Source organism: Cibotium barometz, chromosome 50 (assembly GCF_041138505.1).
Source record: "Cibotium barometz isolate CiBa-2024 chromosome 50, ASM4113850v1, whole genome shotgun sequence".
Lineage (NCBI taxonomy): Eukaryota > Viridiplantae > Streptophyta > Polypodiopsida > Cyatheales > Cibotiaceae > Cibotium > Cibotium barometz.
Window position 1 is genome coordinate 45,525,166 of NC_141095.1, and position 23,638 is coordinate 45,548,803.

A 23,638-nucleotide genomic window follows, 5' to 3' on the forward strand; every position below is an offset into this window, starting at 1 on the left:
TGAAGAAATTGGAGCTTCCCTCCTTCTTCAATCTCCATTGGTGGCTCCATCAACATACGAAACCAATTGATTGGTTGGGGGCCTCTACCGTGATCAAAGAATCAAGTAATTTATAAGGTAAAGTGTGAATTTTGATCTTTTTCCATAATTTCTCAATGTTTCTCTCTTCTCAACCCCTCTCAAGCTTGAGAAGCTTAATTGGAATGGCTTTTTAATGCTATTGAAGTTAATTGATGAATGGAAGTAAGGAAATACATAAATTTTCATGTATGCTTAATTTTTATGGTTTTTATGATTTTTGTCTTCTCTAAAATGAATATGATGTTATGCCTCATTGAAAAAAAGGATTCCCCTCTCTTCTTTAGTAAATCCAGTCATTCTTTATCCTAGATGAATGATTAATGGATAAAATCAAGTTTTTCATAATGTTTCTCTTAAATAAGTAGAAAATGTTTACATTAGAATGATTTAAATGCTCTTGGTGAAATTCTAATTAATTTTAGAGAGTTAAAAATTGAAAAATGGTCAGCCATACAAAGGAAGTTATGGCAAAATTTTTCTAAAATTGTGTAAAATAAGTTTTACTTTTTTATTCAAAAAGAGTAATTCCCATCGTATATGTATTCTTAAAGTGTTAATTTTCATCCTAGGTATAAGAAAATGCATACTAAAAATATTTTATTAAAAAAGTGTTACTTTCTTTAGAATTAAATTCCATGCATAGAAGGAAGTATATTGAAATTCTTATTTTGATTATAAAAGTGTGATTTTCATCATAAATTATTTTTATGCATAAATAGATGCATAAAAGAAATTCTTTTATATTAAAAGAGTGATTTTCATCATAAATGATTTGTATGCGTAAAAGATATTTTTTATATTAAAAGTGTGATTTTCATCATAAATGGATTTTATGCATAAATTAGATGCATAAGAGAAATTCTTTTATTCTAAAAGTGTAATTCCTACTAAATTGGATTTATGCATGGAAAGATGCATAAAGAATTTGTTTTCATCCAAAAGTGTTTTTCTCATCGATTTTGATTTTATGCATAAATAGATGCATAAAGAATTTTATTTTTAATTCAAAAGAGTTATTTTCATCAATTTTGATTTTATGCATAAATAGATGCATAAAGAATTTTATTTTTATTCCAAAAGAGTTATTCTTATCAATTTTGATTTTATGCATAGAAAGATGCATAAAGAATTTTATTTTTAATTCAAAAGAGTTATTTTCATCAATTTTGATTTTATGCATAAATAGATGCATAAAGAATTTTATTTTTAATTCAAAAGAGTTATTCTTATCAATTTTGATTTTATGCATAAATAGATGCATAAAGAATTCTATTTTTATTCCAAAAGAGTTATTCTTATCAATTTTGATTTTATGCATAGAAAGATGCATAAAGAATTTTATTTTTAATTTAAAAGAGTTATTTTCATCAATTTTGATTTTATGCATATAAAGATGCATAAAGAAGTTTATTTTTAATTCAAAAGAGTTATTCTTATTAATATTGATTTTATGCATAGAAAGATTTATTTTTATTTCGAAAGTATTATTTTCATTGAAATTAAATTTATGCATAGTTAGATGCATAAAAGATTTATTTTTATTTTGCAAGTGTTATTCTCATTAAAATGGAATTTATGCATAGTAAAATGCATAAAAGATTTATTTTTATTTTGAAAGTGTTATTCTCATTAAAATGAAATTTATGCATAGTAAAATGCATAAAAGATTTATTTTTATTTTGAAAGTGTTATTCTCATTAAAATGAAATTTATGCATAGTAAAATGCATAAATGGTTTATTTTTAATTTGAAAGTGTTATTTTCCTTAAAATTGAACTTATGCCTAAATAGATGCATAAAAGGATTTTTATAAAAGTGTTATTCCTACTAAAATTGTCTTTATGCCTAATTAGATACGTAAAGAATCTTTATATCAAAAAATTAGAATTCTCCTACATTCTATAAATAGATGTGATAAGATGTGATAGGAATCAGATAGATGTAAGTGGATGTGGGTATGGATGTGGATGTGGATGTATGGATGTAGATGTGGAATGTGGATATGGATATATGGATGTGAATGTGGATGTGGATGTGGATGTGGATGTATGGATGTGGATGTGGATGTGGATGTATGGATGTGGATGTGGATGTGGATGTGGATGTATGGATGTGGATGTGGATGTGGATGTATGAATGTGGATGTGGATGTATGAATGTGGATGTGAAAATGGATGTATGGATGTAGATGTGAATGTGGATGTGTATGTGGAATAATGAATGCGAATATGTATGTGAATGGATATGAAGTCGATATATGAGCGAATGGATGAGATGAGATGTCATGTGAATCAGAATGTGAATGAATAATATTGTGAACGAATGAGATGTAATGAGAAATGGATGTGATGAGACGTAATGTAAATTAAGAAAGATAGGAATGGATGTTATGTGAAGTGAATGAATCTGATGTGATGGGATGGAAAATGATGTATCTGGTCAAGAATGGATACACATATGAATTGGATTTGGGTTAAGTAATATGGATTGATGTGGAACAATCTGGAAAGATTTGAGCAGGTGATTCAAGCACAAACAAGGCAAATCAGGGTTGCCCAAAGCAAAAGAAAATTCTGGTTTTTTGCAAGCTTTCCATTGGAGCTTGAAAGTGGTGATGTATTGTGAAAATAGATGCAATCTGGCAAAGGAACATGTATGTGACAAGAATTAATGTATTGGCAACTCATGTGCAAGTCCTAAATTGAAATTGGAGCCAAGTTGGTGCATTTATGTGAGAGGAAAATCACTTGTTTGAACCCTTCACAAAAACAGAGAAATCATGCTCATTGTGGATGAAATTAATGCCGGTTGTTTGCAAAAATCACTACATTGATGGATTGGCCACATGCCTAGGTGTGTTGGGCATCTAAATGTACCATCAATTATCATTATAATCTCCTCAAATAAACCCTACAGCAGGCGACGCAGGCAGATATGCAGAAACAGAGCAGTTTTTCACTTTTTTGCTAGGTGGAGGCCAAAAATCAAGTCTTGTGGTTGATAAATTCAAAAATTTCCTTAGCAATTGTGTGATACACATACTTGAGAAGAATGCTATATGTTTGGTTGAAGAAATTATGCATTATGGAGCTGGAAATGAGCTGATTAAACAGGCTATCTATTGTGATTAGTGAAACAGAGGGTGATTAATCGGCTAATTACTCTCTCACCTTAAACAATTGGTCTAATTCCTTTTACATGGAGTTAGTAGACATCAATGCTAAGCTAATGAATGCCTAGTCTCTCAATTTGGACAAGAATCAAAGGAATTAGAGCAATTTTACTGCTACTGGTCTTTTTTGGTTTTATTGGTTTTTCTCAAAACAGAGAAGGGGATTTGATAAATTTGGTATGTACGCACCTTGGTTGGTGTTGATATGCAACATTAAGCTTGTTTAGGTGTCAATGCAAGTTATCCACACTTGATTGAGCCACTACATTGCAATTTGAAGCCTTGGAAAGTGCGCTAAAATAGGGTACCTTGGACTGGGTATGCCAGTTCATTTTGGATGCAATCAGTTTGATTTTTTACATCAAAAGTGAAGTTTGTTGAGTACTTTGGAGTATCTGGAACACTTATTAGAGTGTGCTTGAGCTGAGGAAGGCGCGTTTACATATTTGGACGTGTGCGGAAGGTGCATTTGCATTGAGCAAATATGTCAGACAACCCAGTACAAATTGTGGGTGATAAGTTGGATAGGAAGAACTTCTAGGCATGGAAGTACAGGATCAAAAGCTTTCTGAAGGGAAAAGGTTTTTGGAACCTTGTTACAAGTGCGGAGCCAGAGCTGGTGGAACTACCCCGACAACCTACACAGCACAGGTTGTAGCTTATAAACAATGGTCAGAAAGAGCATACAAAGTTTTGCATTACCTGTCTATATGTATCTCGGATGCTATACTCATACATATACATGATGTTGAGAATCCCAAGGATGTATGGGATACATTGGTAAAGCTGTTTGATACAGACACTAGTGCTCGTCGCAAGTCTCAGTTGAGACAACAGATTCATAATGTGAAACGAAAAGGAAGGAGCATCCATGATTATGTACAAGAGATAAAGAAGTATGCAAATGCATTGGCAACAATCAATGCCCCCATGCCTGATGATGATTTGGTAGACATTACCTTGCGTGGTCTTGGCAAGGAGTATAAGTCTTTTGATACATCCATCTCAGTTCTCTGAGTACAAGGTTACCAGATTTTGATGAGTTGGTTTCACTCTTGCTTGTTGAGGAAATCAAACTCAGTGACTCTTTTCATGATGCATCTACTAGCCATGATGATAATGGCAGAAATCAGGCTTTCTATTCACAAAGGGGATTTAGAGGCAGGGGGAGATTTTTATCACGTGGACATGGTAATGGTCGTGGATGGCAGGATAGGTCACCACAATAGAATTTTCAGCCAAAATATGGTGCTAGAGGAGGTCGTGGATATACACCTCAGAGAAGCAGAGGTAATCCTCGTGGTAGAGGATGTTGGCAAGGCCAACAAACATCTATACAAAATGTGGAATGCCATTACTGTGGGAAATTTGGTCATATGGCACGTGATTGTTTTCGCAAACAAAATTATTTAAGAGGGGGTAAATCACAACATGGTGGACATTATGCACAACATGGTGAAAATTATGCAAGTGGTGGAAATTATGCATCAAGCAGTAATGATGGCTGCGCAAATCACTAGTTTGCCATGAAACATGTTGTGGGATCTATGATGACGAATGGTGAAAGTGAGATGACACTTGGTATATGGACTCTGGAGCATCAAAACATATGACTTGTCATGGCCAATGGTTTGAGCATATGAAGCCTATGGATGTGAAAGGCTATGTAGAAACGGGAGATGATACCCAACATGCTATCACACATGTTGGAAGTGTACCATTGGTTATGCACAATGGTGAAACAAAGTCTATTGGCAGATGTCTTTTATGTGCCTTCTATTACAAAAAGCTTACAGGTTTGTTTCAAATGGTGGAATAGGGTTTACACGTTCATTTCAGTTGGTCAAATGGTGGAATAGGGTTTACAGGTTCGTTTCAACGAGCATGGTTGCTTCGTTTTGTTGAGGATTTCAAAAATGGATGTAGTCATTGCCAAAGGCAAGAAAGAAGTCAGGTTATTTAAGTTGGATGCTGGGATTCCTAAGTTGAAATCAGCCATGTTCTCTAAAAGCCGAAATGTGGTACAGGACATTGACATGTGGCATAAAAGGATTGGACATGTGAACATACAAAGGTTAAAGAACATGCAGACAAGAGGCATTGTCAGCAGTGGGCTACCTAGATTCAAGTATGATGGGAATATGCATGTTTGTGATGCCTGCCAGTTTAGAAAGCAGGCGAGGTTGCCGTTTCCTCAAGAAGCAACATGAGTAGCAGGCCACTTGAGATAGTTCATAGCGATGTATGGGGTCCTGCAAAAAACCCATCCATTAAAGGCAGCTTGTATTATGTGACATTCATTGATGATTTCAGCAAAATGACTTGGATTTACTTTCTCAGAGAGAAAAGTGAAGTGTTGGGAAAGTTTATGAACTTCAAAGTTTTTGCACAAAAGCAATATGGCTCTTGGATAAAATTTTTGAGGACAGATGGAGGTGGTGAATACACTTCACATGCTTTTGAGAATTTCTTGAGAAAGCATGGCATAAGAAGGCAGTTAACTTGCAGGTACACACCTCAGCAAAATGGTGTTGTTGCTGCTGCCTGCTGAGAGGAAGAATAGAGTCATTTGTGATGTGGCCAGGGCAATGATCAATGAAAAGAGCATGCCAGAGTATTATTGGGCAGAAGCGTGTGCCACAGCGGTGTATGTACTTAATAAGACACCCATAGCAGCCATACATGGAAGTGCGCCAAAGATACGGCTTACAGGTTTTAGGCCAGACATTGGACACTTCAAAGTGTTTGGTTGCATAGCTTATGTGCATGTGCCTGACGACAAGAGAAGGAGGAAGTTGGATCCTAAAGCAAAAAAGTGTGTGTTTGTTGGTTATGCACAGGATCGCAAGGCATATAAATGTTACAATCCACAAACTAGGCAAGTGGTTATCTCACGAGATGTGGTGTTTGATGAACTTGCTAGTTGTTGGTACAAAGCAAAGGATGAGGGTGTCATTGATTCCCTTTGATGCTGAGTGCATGTGAACTTGCCACAATCAAGTTGATTCCCTTTGATGCTGAGTGCATGTGAACTTGCCACAATCAAGTTCTATTTCTATGTCTGGGCCAGTAGAGTCTGAGAGTAGCACTATACGTCCATGGTCAGGACACTTGAGACATGAGAGTGTGAGCACTGGGAGTAGTGTTGTGGATAAAGGGAAAAAGAAGGTTGAAGGAATTGGCATTACAAGTTATGAGTCATCAAGTTCAAAAAGTTTGGATGAGGAACTTGGCATACGAGTTTTACGCACACCTGGTGCAAGGTAGGATAGATACGTGCCTCCACACATGCTAGAGTGACAGGTGTTCAGAGTGATCCGCATGCATTGTGGAGATCCCAAAGGGTCAGGTATCCAGTTGACAGGTTGACATATCGTGATTTTGCTATGCATTACGCATATATGACCTCTTTGGTGAAGCATGTGGAACCTACATGCTATACAGAAGCTATTGGAAAGCATGTATGGGAGAAGGCAATGGATGTTGAGATGGACGCCTTAGTTCATATAATGAAACATGGGATTTAGTTGCCTTACCACCACAAGGCAAAAATGTCATTGGTTGCAAATGGGTTTACAAGGTGAAATGCAAGTCAGATGGTTCCATTGAGCACCATAAATCGCGATTTGTAGCTAAGGGTTATGCACAATCCCAAGGCTTGGACTATGATGAAACATTTAGTCCAGGTGCAAAGATGGGAACAGTGAGAGCAGTCATTGCTATGGCTACAGCAAATGGTTGGGAAATGCATCAAATGGATGTGAAAAATGCATTTCTAAATGGTGATCTACAAGAGGAAGTCTATATGGCACAGCCAGAAGGATATGTACACCCAAAGTATCCCACTCATGTATGCAGATTAAAGAAAGCATTATATGGTTTGAAGCAAGCACCTCATGCTTGGAGTGATAAGATAAGCCGATATCTTATCTCCCTTGGATTTTAGATTTCTTCAGCAGATTCTTCACTCTATGTGAAGAAAATAGATCATGGGATTGTCTTACTTGTCATCTATGTGGATGACTTGATTAGGAGATCATGCTACAGATGTTATGCATGTCAAGAGGCATTGAGTGGGCAGTTTGACATGAAAGACTTGGGTGAATTGAGATATTTTCTTGGGATTGAAGTGATCAAAGACCATGCAAGTACATGGTAAGTGCAACGCTAATATGCATTGGATATGTTGGCAAAATATGGGATGACAGGGTGTAAGCCAATGAGTACACCTTTGGAGCAGAATATAAAGTTGCGGGCTGATTTTGGTGAAGAGTTGGATGATCCATCTATGTATAGAAAGATGGTTGGCAATCTTATTTACATGACTATCACATGCCCGGATCTCAGTTATGCTGTGGGGCTAGTAAGCCAATTTATGCAGAGCCCCAGAAAACCTCATTTGGATGCAGTGAGACGCATTATGCGATATGTAAAAGCACTGCACATCATGGTCTTCTTTATGAGCATGGTAAAGGCTTGGATGTACATGGTTACACAGACGTAGATTAAGCAGGTAGCTTGTATGACAGGAGGTCTACTAGTGGTTATGCCTTTACATTTGGAAGTGCAGTGGTGAGTTGGAGTAGCAAAAAGCAACCTACTATTGCTTTATCTAGTACAGAGGAGACTGAATACAGGGGTACAACCATTGCTACATGTGAAGGAGTATGGTTAAAGAGTCTCTTGGGGGCTGATTTGGGTGAGCCTATTGATGGCAAGGTTGTCATTCATTGTGACAACATGAGCAGCATACAGTTGGCCAAGAATCCAGTTTTTCATGCGCGGACCAAACACATAGAGGTCCACTATCATTTTGTCAGAGAGAAAGTGTTGGATAGTACAGTGGATTTGCAGTATATGTGAAGACCGAAGAGCAAGTGGCTGATATCTTTACAAAGCCCCTTAGCAGGGAGAAGTTTGAGTACTTTCGTACTATGTTGGGAGTACATGGGATGAGCTTGAGGGGGAGTGTTGAGAGCTTTGATAGCCCAAGCTCATCTACATCTTCATCTATGGTAGTACATCATGAGCTTGAGAGGGACTGTTGAGATTCAAGCTCAATGTCAGCTTGTGCCAGCTGTGCTATATGCTGGCATGTTAGGTAGGAACATGTGAGACATAAATGAGCGCGTCCAGCTGGTCATAGTGGTGGACATTAGCTAGGGTGGTTAGTTGTGTGTGGACACACCACATAGTGTGTGTTGTGTATTATGGATGAGGGCTTTATGCATTGTGTGAGAAGGGAGATGGCTTCCCTCTATGGCTAGGGTTTGCAATATACATTAGGGTTTGCTCCTGTGTGTGTGTCTCCTCTCCCTCTACTTGTTTTTCATCAGAAGAGTACTTTGATGTAACCGGTTATAATGAGAGGAGCAAGATGGCTCTCGCCAGATTAAAAATTATGGAAATGGCCAGGGTCGCATGGAGGAACCATTGTGAGGCAAACCGTCTCGACCGAAATATCCAGACATGGTCAGATCTTAAAGCATACCTCAGGAAAAGGTTCTATCCCCCGGGCTTCCTGAAAACCAATATGAATGAGTTCTTAGAATTGAAGCAGGATAGCTGGAAAATTGAAGAATACCATCAGGCATTTGCCCTTCTCCTCAAATATTCTCCACTTTTGGATGAACAGCAGGCTGATGGCCAGATTCATTCCAGGAATGAACGAGCCATTGCACACTTTAGTGAAAAATGCCAAACCAGTCTCAATGTGGCGGAAGCTGTCAGAATGGCAAAGGACTTTGCCAAGGCATTTGTTGTCAAGGTCCTGCCAAAACAGACACCCTCAAACTTTAAAAGGTTCCAAATCCCGTGAAGTACTTCAAACTTTCCACCCCAAAGAGGTAGCAAGGCCCCAATTAGAATCAAGATGGTGGGAGATTCAAAAGTGAAGGAAGACCCTTCCCTCAGAACACTTTCTCAGGAGCCCCACCTTTTTGGAGGACTTAGAGGGATGAGCTTAGAAGTGAGAACAGATGTTTTGGATGTCAGGGTTTCGGTCACCAGCTTAAAGACTGCCCGACTCCTGCCATGTCAAGAGGACAAGGAAGTCAAGGACCTAGAATGCAGAGACCAGCCCCTTCCTATCAGTCAAAATCAGGGCAATCCCAAGAGGAATCCAGCTCAGCCATCTGCCTCTGTTCAGAGTAATCTCAGAAATCCCTCCCAAAACTGGGGTAACCAAAGAGAAAGAGTTCCGCCCCAATCTGCAGCAGCCACCAGAGCAATTACAATAGCAGATGTAGTGGAAGAGGAAAGAGGTCAGATTTATGCCACAATTGAAAACCAAGGGCCAAATTGTCAATTCTCTATCATCCATACTCCAACTCAGTAGTATAAGGGTAAGTCATTCAAACTTTTGATTGATTCAAGTAGTACTCATTCATTTATTTCCCCCCAGGATGCTTGCGTAAGCTAGTCTTCTTAGATCAGAAATCAGGGAAACCTATGCAAGTTAAATTGGCCAGTGGGAAGATCCTTTTTCACTCACCATGAGAAAGATCATATTCAGTTTAATAATTGACTGTCAGTTCAGAGTCCTACCTTTGGGAGTTTTTGACGGGATCCTTGGAATGGATTGGCTCCATAAAAATCAAGCTGACATTAACTGTCACAATGGAACTGTTTCCTTCCGTGACCTTCACAAAAACAAAGTTCAAGGAACCAGAATTTTAGGATCCCTAGGTTTGTAATTAGTTATTGAAAGGACTTAGAAAGAAGGAGCTCATTTACGTTGTCAAAATGAATCTGGTAGACACCGAGTTAAAGGCTAAAGAACCAGAATGGTTGAGTGAGTATAATGATTTATTCCCAGCAGAGCTAACAGAGATGCCTCCAATTCGGGAAGTAGATCATGTGATAGAATTGACCCTCGGAGCTCAGCCAGTAGCCTAGTGCACGTACAGAATGCCAATCCTTGAAGCCATTGAACTCAAGGAACAGCTTAGACAGCTGTTAGAACAAGGGTTTGTAAGACCCAGTGTTTCACCTTGGGGAGCGCCAGTTCTCTTTCAAAAAAAGAAAGATGGAACGCTAAGACTCTGTGTGGATTACAGAGGTCTCAATCAGCTGGACAGTTAAGAATAAGTATCATATCCCCAGAATTCATGAGCTTCTGGATAGGCTAAGTGAAGCCCAGATCTTCACAAAGACAGATCTCAAATCAGGGTATTACCAGATCAGAATTAATGAGCAAGATATCCCGAAGACAACCATCAATACTCGTTATGGGCACTATGAATTTACAATCATGCTGTTTGGATTGACAAATGCCCTAGCTACATTCCATCGCCTAATGCAGGACATTCTTAGAGAATACTTGGATGATTTTGTTCTTGTTTTCTTTGATGGTATTCTAATTTACTCAAAGAATGCAGCTGACCATGAAGCTCACGTCCGAAAAGTTCTTGAGATTTTAAGGAAGCAAAAACTCTTCGTCTTGCAAATGTGTTGACCATGTTGAATATTTGGGCTTCCTTGTATCCAAAGACGGAATTTCTCCAGATTTTACAAAAGTCCAAGCAGTCATAGATTGGCCTGAACCAAAGACAGTGAAAGAAGTCAGAGGATTCTTGGGATTAACTGGTTGGTATAGAATTTTTATACCTACATATGCTCTCATAGCTTCCCCCTAACTAATCTTCTCAAGAAGAATATCCCATTCCAATGGTCTGCCAGGTGTCAGAGCGCTTTTGATAAGCTGAAGATCACCTTGGTAACCAATCCTGTTCTGAAATTGCCAGATTTTTCTCTACTCTTTGAGGTAGTAATAACTGATGCCAGTGGTTTTGCCCTGGGAGTCACATGAATTGTAAAAAAAAATCAGAAAATCTATCGAGATTGAAATATTCAGATAAATGATTAATTTAATCCTCATTGGAATTCATAACTAATTTGGAAATCAGTTAAGTGTATATTCAAAGAAGGAAACTTGGTAAAATAGTAACTGAATTATCAAACCTTTTAGAGAAAGATAGTTCCAAAAAAATCTTATCAAACTCGAACCTTGAATCAGACTATGACCAAGACCAAACTCTTTTGTCAGTTTCGAGGAAAGAAGATGTGACCCATTTAGAAAAATACTCTCAAAACTCCCGCCAAATCTAAAACTAAGTTTGAGATCCTTCGAATTGATCTGTGGATCAAGGTTACAGAATTCGAGGAATTCTGGTATGAAATTCAGAATTCTGTTCAAGAAGTTTTGGGGATACTGATTCAAGAAATACTCATTATATTCGAAAGAAAATCAAACTAAAAACTTGCATAGAAACCCTATTTTCTTAAAGGACTGTCTTATGCCAGAATGCTGGAGGGAGCATTTTGTATATGTTTTTCTAAGGGAAGTTCAGTTGCAACAGCTAGCAAGGAGTGTTCAAAGGACGGCTCACGTGGCAAAGCCTGCCCAGGTCTTGACCAGCCTTGGTATGGTTGAAAAATGGTGTGCTTCCGATACGATGGGCGAGGGCCGACAAAGCAGTCCTTGAGTGAAGTGCTAGGACACCTAAGGAGGATCCTGGAGGATTCTAACGAGGCGATGCATGGCTCCCGGTGCCTAGGACACCCATGCGTATGTCGTGGAAGATATGTATGATGGACGAAATGATTATTGAAATCTGTTATTGGATCTCCGATTGCTGACCAATTGGTCTCAATGGAGAGTCCAAAGTGATACTATTTTTTGAGAAACAAGGGACTGGATGGAATTTTTGAGTTATGACATCTGTAACCAATAACTGTTTATCAATGGATTATTTTATATGTTAAAGTTTTAAAGAGGAGTGTGTGCATATCTGTATTCGAAAGCAAAAGTTAAGAAAGGCATTCAATTATGGGTGGGTGAGTAATTGTTTGGTTCTACCGATTCCAGTGGTTGGCTAACCCATGGGCAGAGGCTGGAATCAGTGGAGTTTTAATAATTAAATTAAAATAATAAGAATACGCTTAGAATTCGAGTAGTTAAATAAAACCCTGAAGAATTTCTCAAATGAGTAGATCAACAGCTATGTCTGATTTTGGTTAGGAAAAAACGTTGATTTCCTCAGAGGATTAGATCAACGGCTGTGCCTGAATTCAGTTAGGAAAAAGTGTTGATTTCTTCAAATTAAGTCAGTGATAGTTTTCCTTCTATTTGGTTTAATCGGGTAAAGGATAGTTTAATCTCTTGAACCCATTAGAAAATTCGTTAAGAAAATCAAAAAGGTAGAATCATCCTCATTTTTCGGGCAAGGAAAATTTTCTCGGTTTCGGTTTCGGAATGACCACCAGATTAATCTCGTGTTCGGACATTCGAGGGTGAGGCCCCGAGTGGGAAACCCTGCCCCGCGCAAGAGGAAGCTACTTCCGCTTGCTAGCAACCGGGAATCCGGTGCACAAAGGGGGCAGAGGGGTCTCATAGCTAGTATCAGAGCGCTGTTGTTAACTTACAAAACAATAGCAAAAATTACCTAAAATTTTAAAGTAAATCCAGGAAATAATGTTTTCACTTGTTAAGATTATGTTTGAAATGAACTTCATAAATTGAAAACTCATAAATTGAACTGGATTTTTAGATGGATACCCCAAATCTGTCTACCATTCCTGGACTCTCCCAGAGTCAGGATATGATCGCCTTTGCCTTCGAAAATCTCATCAACTCCACTACAACCCGAGAAAGTAGAGTGAGACTCCCTCGTCACTTTGAGGATCTATATTTTCCTGATCCAGTAGAGCGACGTCAACATATGTGGTCCTCTGGAGGGTGAAGTATCAACGTCAATACCAATCAACGAGACAGAGACTCAGACAGAATATCTCGCTAGACATGATCTTGATGATAAGGCTTGGAGTTGCTCATTATGTACAACTTTATAATCATTTCACCTCGAAATTTTAGAAATTCTTGCCGTATTTTTAGACTTCTTAGCCGCTTTATTCCTAGGAGAAGAATTACAGCACCATTATTAGTGATGAATTGTGTATATCATAGCATGTCTCCATCGCAGTACTGACTTTTTATGTGTACGCGATTGAGGCCGAGATGCTCTATGTATATATTAAAAACTTTTGATAATAAATGATGTTTTATAGAAGATTCCAAATTGTCTCGTGGTTGCGAATATTGGTTAATAAAATTATCAAAGTGAATCTTGTTTTCAATAAATATGATGGAATATTTATTTGTTTAAGAAATAAATCTCAAAAATTAAATAGTCATAAATCTGTTGACAAAGTTAAGTTGACAAAAATATTGTTTTGTCAGAATCATGAGGCGCACGGCCCATGCTAGGTAGCTAGATCCTCTTACCGATGATGAAGAGTTAGATCCGAATGTTCGTAAAGCCCTGCACCGATCCCAACCTGGTCCCTTCAAGGGTGAAGGGGAACAGTTAGGAGAAGTAGTGGAAAAATGGATCGAGGCAATGGAAGAGTATTTTGATGTAACCGAGTATAATGAAAGGAGCAGGATGGCTCTCGCCAAATTGAAAATTGTGGAAGCATGGAGGAACCATTGTGAGACAAACCATCTCGACTGAAATACCGAGACCTGGTTAGATCTTAAAGCTTACCTCAAGAAGAGTTTTAGTCCTTCGGGCTTCCTAGAAACCAAAATGAATGAGTTCTTGGAACTGAAGCAGGATAGCCAGACGATTGAAGAATACCATCAAGCATTTCCCCTTCTCCTCACATATTCTCCACTTTTGAATGAAGAGCAGCTGATGGCTAGATTCATTCGAGGGATGAACGAGCCATTGGACACTTTAGAGAAAAATGCCAAACCAATCTCAATGGAAGAAGCTATCAGAATGGCAAAGGACTTTGCTAAAGCATTTATTGTTAAGGTCCCGCGCCGAAGCCTGCACCCTCAAACTTTAAAAGATTTCGAACCCCGAGAAGTGCTTCAAACTTTCCACCCCCAAAGACGTAGCAAGGCCCTAATCAGAATCAAGATGATGGGAAATTCAGAAGTGAAGGAAGACCCTTCCCTCAGAACACTTTCTCAGGAGCCCCACCTCTTTCAAGGATTCAGAGGGATGAGCTTAGAAGTGAGAACATGTGTTTTGGATGCCAGGGTTTCGCTCACCATCTTAAAGACTACCTGACTCCTGCCTTGTAAAAAGGATAGGGAAGTCAAGGACCCAGAGTGCAGAGACCAGCCCCTTTGTATCAAATAAATCAGGGTCTGTCTCACCAAAATCAGGGCAATCCCAAGAGGACTCGAGCTCAACCATCTACCTCTGTTCAGATTAGTCTCAGAACTCTCTCCCAGAACTGGGGTAACCAAAGAGAAAGAGTTCCACCACAATCTGCAATAGCTAGAGCAGTTACGATAGCAGAAGTAGTGGAAGAGAAAAGAGGTTAGATTTATGCCGTGATTGAAAACCAAGGGCCAAATCATCAATTCTCTATCATCCATACTCCAGCTGAGTATAAGGTAAGCCATTCAAGCTTTTCATTGATTCAGGCAGTAGTCATTCATTTATTTTCCTAGGATGCTTGCATGTGCTAGTCTTAGAACAAAAATCAGGGAAACCTATGAAAGTTGAATTGGCCAGTGGGAAGATTCTTTTCACTCACCATGATACAGATCGTATTCAGTTTAATCAAGATGGGAATGTAACTGACTGCCAGATTAGAGTCTTACCTTTGGCAGTTTTTGACGGAATCCTTGGAATGGATTGGCTCCACAAAAATCAAGCTAACATTCACTATCATAATGGAACCATTTCCTTCCCTGACCTTCACGGGAACAAAGTTCAAGGAACTGTAATTTTTGGATCCCCAAATCTACGGATGATTCAAGAGACTCCTCTCGCAAGACTGCTCCGCAGTGAAAAAGAAGAAAACTAAGAAGGCACAAACAAGCTTTGGAGAATTGACGTTGCAGCAGGTAAAGAAGCTGATAAGCAAGAAATGATAAAGAGCAAGGGCTCAGACTTCCACAAGAATGTGTTCTATTCCCAATGCAAGCAGGAAGGTCACCTCAAGGAGGAATGCACGGTGCCACCAACTTGCACCATTTGTAATATGTACAATCATAGTACATGGAACTACATGTACAACATAAAGACCTCCAGGAATGGGATACACGGTGCCACCAACTTGCACCATTTGTAATATGTACAATCATAGCACATGGAACAGCATGGAAGGAGTGGAAAGAAGATCCCTAGGAATGGGAAGGTATGGAAATGGCCACGAAAATTATTCAGGAAGGAGAAACCAAGGACGAGCCGGTGGTTCTACAACCTTGACGTGCTATTATTGTACAGCTTGGACACACCAAAGCAAAATGTATCGTAAAGAAAAAGCATGATGAAGAAAGACAAGCAGAATTGATGCAGCTCAAAGAAAATCCTCCAAGCGCTAGCATGATGCATGTAGATGACATATAAAAGGAGGTGCATGACATATTGGCAATCACAAGGGCTAAATCTAATGAATCTAGTGTAGTAATAACCCGCTTCATAACCAAAACTCACCCCAAGCCCGCAAGAAGGCATCTATGGACTGGGATCAGCAGGGAAAGGTGAGAATTCAAAATACGAAGGAAATCGAGAGAAGGCAAGGAAAGAAAAAGGAGGATGGCTCATGCAAAATCATTGTGGATTTCCCAAAAACATGTGGAAGCAAGCATGCAGAGCACTTCAATAAGGAATGCTTGGAAGAAAACTAGAAGAATACTGATTACAAACCAATGTAATATCAATGCTACTGGATAGACAGGTTCAATTGAGATAAGTGTTGGACTTATGTCCAAGATTCAAGGCAAAAATACTAATGGCATGCATTGAAGGATTGAGCAAGGAATTGAAGAACTCAATAGAAGAAGAAACCCCGAAATGTAGTAATATGCAAGCTGAAGAACCGCTAGTATCCAGAGATGATGAAGTAGCCAAAGTCACAATTAAAGTGAACAATGTACTCATCAATGATGTAGTGCAAGATGATGGAAGATCTGGAGTGAATGTCATCACTGAGAAAACTGCATTGGGATTGGGCCTCAAGTGGGAGCCCATTCCTCTCAACATAAGAATGGCAGATAACATGGCAGTAGTACCTAAAGGAATCATCAAGAATGTCCCAAATGAAAATCAAACAGGTTGACTTTGAGGTCAATGTGGTGGTTATTACCACACAAAACCACACTAGGTGTTACCAGGCGTTATTGGGAATGTCCTGGCTGAGACATGGCAAGGTAAAGCTGGACTGGGGTAGGAACAGAATCACTATCAGAAAAGGAAAGCGAAAAGTGCAGGTTGATCTCTCTGATGCAAGGGGATCAATGAAGCTATCAAGCCATTCCTAGGGTTAACAAGAGCTACCACCATTATCTTACATAAAGGAGTCAAGGTAGATACACCAAAGGGTCATACATTCAAGATATGAAGCAATGGTGTCCAAAGCTACAACTTGGACGGGCGCCCATAGTGGTGTGACAGAGTATTTATGGTGATTCCCACTTCAAAAGTATATGGTAACAAGTTAGGATCAAGTCATAAGTGATGTACTTCATGGATATATTATGAGAGGAGTCATTGTATAATAGCACTAGGCCTCTTATGAGCCTAAAGTGCACGGCCAGCCACAGTTTAAGTGAGTGTGAACACTAATGGCCATGTATATAAGTGAACATCTCTAATAATACAACATACTCTCCCATTATGCGATTGAGTCTTGCTCTTGCTAATCTCTCTCCCTAATGCACGCTAGTGAGTGTGTGTGAGTGAAGTGAGGTGAGAGGAGGGACGAGTACCTGTAGTGCAACACGACGATGTGACAATGCTCGTAGTAGGAGGCGTGGTGGAATTGCTTCTCAAGGAGTTGTAGAGCTTGGAGACCTCAAGGGTTATGAGCTCGGCCATTGGAAAGATCCTCACAATAATTGCGGTTCACCAAGGAATCTCTTGTTGGATGTGTTTCAAGGGGGGTTAGGGGGGTGAGCCATAACATTTTTGGCGCCGTTGTCGAGGAGCCATCCCTTGGCTTTTTCCATCGTTTTTTCTCTAATCTACGCATTAACCATTGCCCATTATCTTGATTAATGGTTTTCCATGAAAAAGATGTGGATCTGATGGTGATTTGTGTGTGATTTGGTGTAGAATAGTTCTCTTTTTTAATTTTGTAACGAATGCTTTTTGCTTAATTTTTAGCTTAATTTATTGTTTTTGTTGTTATTATTGTGGTTTTTCATGTTCTAAGGGCTTTCACATAGTTTGTATGAGGCTTAGTTTGCATCCATTGCATCAAACAATGCAATAGAATGCAATTTTTAGTGAATGTTAGTTCTCTTAAAGTGTTAAACATAGAACTAAAATCATTAATTTTAGTTTAATTATGTGTTTTTGTTGAAATTGTTTGCATTAGAGTGTTAGCGAGCATTAGGAGTATTGTCATTAAGGTTGATTAATCTTGTTTAAGGGGCTCAAAAATTAGAAAATGTGTTAACTGGGATCTAATTTGATCATGTGAGTAGTCGAAATTAGTGTTCTTGAGTGTTTTGAGAGCATATAGATGTATCAAAACACCTAATTACATCAATTTCTTCATCAATTAGAAGAATTTGACTCTCTTTTTTGCTTAATTTTGCCTAGAAAGAGGAGACCAAATTTAAGAGTCTAATTAATCTCCTATTTTAGATTAATTTACACATTTGTTGATGCACATAGATTAGCATTCCCTTGCTCTATCCAATGACGTGCTCAATTGTGTGAATTAATTAGGGATTAGTGGTTAATTAGAGTCCTTGATTAGTATAAAAGAGGGAAAGATTAGTGAAAGAATTAATCTTTGATTAATTTTTAATCACTTTTTTACATAACTCATTAGGCTAAATGAGCATTCAATGAGTAGATGCTCGTGAGTTATCAAATTGTCCATTTTGGGGGTCATTTATGAAGGGTGTAAGGGGTGTCATAAAAAGGTTGACTTTTTTGATTCCCACTTACCTTTTTACCTTTTTGGGAAATGCTCTTATCTCCCTAATTTCAAATTCAAAAAATATCCCCCCCCCAAACAAGGAAATTTGTATTTCCCACTGTAAAAAAAAAAATGGTTCACGCATGAACCATTTTCTGCACTTTCACGCAATAAGGTTTCATGACGTGAAAGAAGGAAGGTTCACGCCCCCAAAAAAAAAAATAGTTCACACGTAAACCATTTCTGCACTTTCATGCCTTACGGTTTCAAGGCGTGAAAGAAGATTCATGCCCACAAAAGAAAAACAAAACAAAACAAATTTAACTCTCCTATCTGAAGTCCGGTTTCACGGCGTGAAAGAAGGTTCATGCAAAAAAAAAAATCAAATTTGATAAAATTCATGAAGTCGACTTCATGCCGTGAACTGCACCCTGCTAGTTGACAACTTGAAAGGGGGTCTGTCGGTAAAAAAAAAGGATGAAAAACACCCATGTTTGGAGGCTCATATCTCTTGAACCATGAATCCGATGAAAGCGCTCTAGGGCTCATCAGAAAGCTGCCATTGAGCTCTTCAACTTTGGTCTCGACCAGTCAAAATCGATCATTTTGGTCTTCAACCACAGCAACCTCAAAATTTGATCCAAAAATCGAGGCAAAAAACAACTTGAAAAGCACAAAAAATCACAAAAACAATACGAAAACGATGTCGAACCATATTCGGGCTACTTTATGAGGGTCTAAACAACAAAATCACGGACTCAAGGAGACAAAGCTTTAGTACTCCAAAAATACTACAACTCTCTCTTACAGAGTTTTTCAAAATTCCTTTTGGAACACCCTCAAAAACATGTGAAATAAGGTCTTGAGAAAGTGATGGAAAATAGGTTTTAGGACCTCCTCTTCCATCCGAGAAGTTACTAGCATGCACTTTTTCTGGAAAAATATCTCTAAGGTAGTTCATGTGTGTATAGTGCGTAAGCTACACTCATTTGACCCAACGAAGAGAACGCCAGGTTTCTTAAGGCTATAATGGGCTATGAGGCGATCAATGTTGTAAAGAAGTAGTACGTTTAGATGACAACATGCTAGAAGATGATCATGCTATGAAATGTTCCTCGTCTAAACTAAATAAAGCAATGGCTAAAGAATGATTGATCTCAAAATTGTCATTCCCCAAATTTTGTGTAGCCTTGCTTAAAAGCTTTCAATCGACATCTCTAAGAGAAGATGAGCACCTTCAAAATCAACCATTCTTAATGCCTCTACAAGTGAGGAGTGAAATGCCTTGTGTTTAGTGTAATCACTACGATCATCCCAATCCCCATTGTGCATACAAGAAGGCGCCTATTTTTCTATACTACATATATTGTAAATTTATTCTTTGATCATGATACTAAAAAGTGTCCCAATTCATCAACAATTGACTCAAAACCTCCATCTCTTATGCACCAAACACAAGTAGTCCAAAGAGTAGAAACTGCTCAAGAAGCGGTTAATCAAACACTTCAGTGTTTCTATTGCCATGGACCTCAAAAAGTGGCAGACTGCACATTTTGGAATACTTCCATGCCCATAGTCACTGACACTTTGCAACCCATGTGTGAACAATGTGGCATTGATCACATGTTCCAAGATTGCCCATTGCTTCAATGCAACTGGTCTCACAAAATACAACTCTTAACATCTTAAGTATACAAAATGGGAAATTGTCCATGGTACCCTTAAATGTGCTTGCACGCTTACAAGCTAAGACATGAGAAATGGTAAAAAAGAACACAAAAGACATTACTTCAACATGGGTAGAAGAACATGCTTTAAAGCAGAATCCAAAACAAAAAACAAAACCTTCTAAAACCAAGAAAAACAAGGGACAACAAACTATCGAAACCAAGGTTGAATTAAAGGACAGGGAAAAGAAGCCTGTGGAGGACATAAACCCAAAAGGGGTCATAAACTCAAAAGAGCCAAAAGCTATACATGATGCAAAAGCGTCCACCTCAAAGGCCACCACACAAAACTCAAAACCCATATGTGCGACACATGGTACAAAAGCCCAAAAGAAAATTTGATCTCATCGTATGGGCAAACATAATGAAAACCTGACAGTCCAAAGAAAGTCACAAGTTGAAACAAGTTCTAGAACTTCACGGATGAAACAAGTTCTGGCTCTTCACTCAGTGCACCTCACAGACCAATCAAGAAACTAGAACCCACCCAACCACCCCAAATGGAAAATCATGATCACATGACATGTGAAACGCAAAAAGCAAGCTTAGGGTAACATGCTTAGCATGGTTGAGTGTCTTACATGATCATCGGTTGTTATTGAGCCTAATAATGCCAAACCTAAAAAAGCAACCAAAATACAAAACCTAGAGGAGTACCGCTCCTCCTTTCAAGAGGAAGACATACTCTCTATAAAAGAGTCATTTGAGATAGATTGCATGAATTATGAAATTGAGAAAGCATGTGAGGAATTTGATAATTTCCTTACCAAATTAAAGCAGTCTCTCAAAAACTTATTTGAAGGGCTCATGGGTGAAGCCAGCATAACATCAGCACTTGCACCTTTAAGGGCTCAACATGAGTTATACGAAGACATAAAGAGTTCCATAGAATGGGACTCTGAGGATTCGCAAGTTTTCAAATAGACCTCATTTAGAATTGTCAGATGGCCAAGTGTGCCAGTGTACACATTGGGTACTCTTGAAAAAACTGAGAGCCAAAAAGAGGATGAAAGTAAATGGGAATATGAAACAGAAATGGGATTTGAAGCTAAAACAAAAACTTAAACATCCATGGTTCCTCTTGAAGATTCTATCATGGTATGGTTAGATTTCCCTACAGTCAATGATGTTAAGTGCAAACGCACATTGATTAGCACTCGAGCTAGTCATAACATCATGTCAATAGACACTTGGGTGTCATTGGGACATTCTAAACTCATCCCTACAAAAAATGGTCTTGCAAGAGGAGCCAATAGATAAAACATTGAAGTTCTCGGTTCTTTTAGCTATGCTACTCAAAGAATCAGTGGAGATGTGGAATTTACATTCCATGTTACCCTAGATTCCCTTGAGTATGATGTCATCCTTTTTGATGGAACTTGGATAAGTGACTTGTATTCAATAGATGAATCCATGCAAACAGTCACCTTGAACACTCCTACAAGCATTGTACAATTGCTATTTATGGGAGGAAGAGACCTTGGAGGAGCTGCAACTTCCAGCATATCTTACTAAAAAGATCCCTAGGATCCTGGTTGGATTGGAACTTTCCAATAAAATAACCACAGCTCAAGCATAGCTTTATCCAACATAAGAATACAATCTCATGACCCTCGAGCTATGGGATTTGTTAGGTCAAACAAAACTCACGGCTCATCCTGAAAGAATTCCCTTTACACAAGACTTGAACATGCCATGTTTGGGGTACTTTGAACATACAATGTATATTCAAACTAATCCCCTTACTTGCAAGTTTTTTGTGGTTGAGTATGTGTTAGAACCAGATTTGATCTTAAGGCATAAATGGACTACTGTTGTGCCCAAGCACCACTGTGCTTTGCTAGTGATCGAGTCATCATGATGGTCATGGAGTTTCTCTCTCTCCTCAACCTTCTTTGGAGTCTTCATCAACATACTAAACCAATTGATTGGTTGGGGGCCTCTCCTTAGACTAAAGAATCAAGCAAAATAAGAGGTAAAGTGTGATTTATAGTCTTTTTCTTAATCTCTAAATGTTTCTCACTTCTCAACCCCTCTCAAGCTTGAGAAGTATTCAATTGAATGGCTCTTTAATGCAATTGAAGCTCTCTAATGAATTTTAGTGATAAATCTTATAAAGTTTCCATTTATGCTTAAATTAAAATATTTTTTTAGGCATATCTCTCTCCCCCCCAAAGAATGGTCATTCCCTATGACCTATTCTATATTCAATTAATGCTTCTCATGGAGAAATTCTCTATCAAACTCTAGGCTTGTGAAGCTAGAGGTTTAAGAAAATGGTTTTTATACTTATATGCTTGAAAAATATGGTAATATTATGGAATAAATCCATAAATTAGATTTAATGCTAAAAGATAGTTATACTATCATAATTATTTTACTATGTCTTATTCTTTTCATAAAAATTAAAAATTGCCAGTAATAGCAGCGGAGCTATGGTAAAATTTTTAAGAAATTGATGCATAATTCATTCTTATGCATAACGTGAAAAGAGAACTTCCTATCATATTCTAGGATTGAATATCCTAGGTTAAAAGAATGGTTTTGTCACATTCAATGGAAAACTAATTTTTTTATGTGTAATTAAATAATTAAGAAATGAGAAAATTATGATAATTATATTTAATGATAAAAGATGAATTTTTATGACAATTGGAATTCAATCATTTAGATGGGAAAAGAGAAATTCCTAGTATATTGGAATTATTGGATATTTTATTTAAATTCAAAGATGAATTTTAGATAAATTTATTTCATCTATGAGAAATATTTAAATGATAAAAGAGGAATTCCCATGACAATTGGAATTCAATCATTTAGATGGGAAAAGAGAAATTCCTAGCATATTGAATTAATGGGTATTTTAATTTAGATAAATTTATTTTATGAGAAATATTTGATGATAAAAGAGGAATTCCCATGACATTGGAATGCAAATAATTAAATGCAAAAAGAGGAATTCCCATGGTATTTGATGTAAGATCCCTATCCCCACCGCGCAACGATTCAGGGTCACTAGCAGCAGAAGTAGCACTTCTTGCGAGCAGGCCAAGGTCCCTCACTCGGGGGCCTAATCCATCGGTTTCATCTTACAAAAGTTAAGTGCTCATTTATGTATATAAGATGTTAGCTGGATCTCATTGTTGCTGACCAACTGGTCTCAAGACGGAGAGTCTAGAGTGATACCTGTTTTTGAGAAACAAGAAACTTGAAGGAAATTTTGAAATATGATATCTGTAAACCAATAATTGTTTTTGTCAATGGATCGTTTTATAAGTTAAAGTTTAAAGAGGAGTGTGTGCGTATCTGTATTCTAAAGCAAAAGTTAAGAAAGGCATTCAATTATGGGTGAGTGAGTACTTGTCTAGTTCTACCAATTCCAGTGGCTAACCCATGGGCCGGATGGGGTTAGGCTGGAATCAGTAGAGTTTTAATAATAAAATTGATTAATAGGAATACGTTTAGAACTTGAGTAGTTAAATAAAAGCCTGAAGACTTCTCTAATGAATAGATCAACGGTTGTGCCTGATTCAATTAGGAAAAAAGCGTTGATCCCTTCAAGTTAAGTTTGTAATAGTTTCCCTTCTATTTCTATCTGGTTTATTCAGATGAAGGTTAGTTCAGTATCTTGACTTCGTTAGAAAAATTTGTTAAGAAAATAAAAATGGTGGAATCGTCCCCATTTTTTGGCATGGGAAATTTTCTCGGTTTTGGGTTTGAGTTTTTGGAATGATGACCAGCTTAGTCTCGTGCCCAGACA